Source organism: Halyomorpha halys, unplaced genomic scaffold (genome assembly GCF_000696795.3).
Source record: "Halyomorpha halys isolate HHAL.00 unplaced genomic scaffold, Hhal_1.1 Scaffold878.1, whole genome shotgun sequence".
Lineage (NCBI taxonomy): Eukaryota > Metazoa > Arthropoda > Insecta > Hemiptera > Pentatomidae > Halyomorpha > Halyomorpha halys.
Window position 1 is genome coordinate 131,426 of NW_027116610.1, and position 553 is coordinate 131,978.

Genomic DNA, 553 nt, shown 5'->3' on the forward strand with positions numbered 1-553 from the left:
TCATTTTTTATTTAACTAATGCGTGTTTTTCTACGTATGTCACCAACAAATATTTTCTTATTAACATGGTAAACCTTAACAATAGTGTTTTCGATAGTCTACGGGTTCATGATGTAAATCTTTTTTTTTTTTTAATTAGGGAGGAATTGGCTTGAATAATTTGAATTTTTTTTTTTTTTTTTAGATTTTAGAATTTTTTTAGGAATTGAATAATGCATCTACCATTTACGCATATTGTATTAAAAAATGTATATAGTGCCTTGATCAGTACTTTGTAGGGATAATGTATTTTTAATAAATATAATACAAGTTATGTGTCATTTAGCCTGGGTAACACTCCAGTAACCTGGAACACATCGTCGGTAAAATTATATACGTTTCAATCTTGCCGTAATTTCATTCATAGTTACAGTACAGTACTCATTCAAGAGTTAATTATCATAGTAAAGCACCTAAGGAGAACATAATATATATATATATATACACTAGATGCGTTTATAACAACCTCCAAGGAACAAGGCATATTCGGTAATTATAGCCAATCCTTTTAATT

At 28.0% G+C, this 553-nt stretch overlaps 1 protein-coding gene across 7 annotated transcripts in view; it reads left to right on the forward strand.

Moving 5' to 3' along the window:
- The window catches only part of LOC106686805 (proton-coupled amino acid transporter-like protein pathetic), a 125,536-nt gene that overhangs the window by 101,053 nt on the left and 23,930 nt on the right, over positions 1-553 (forward strand). The window lies entirely within an intron of this gene.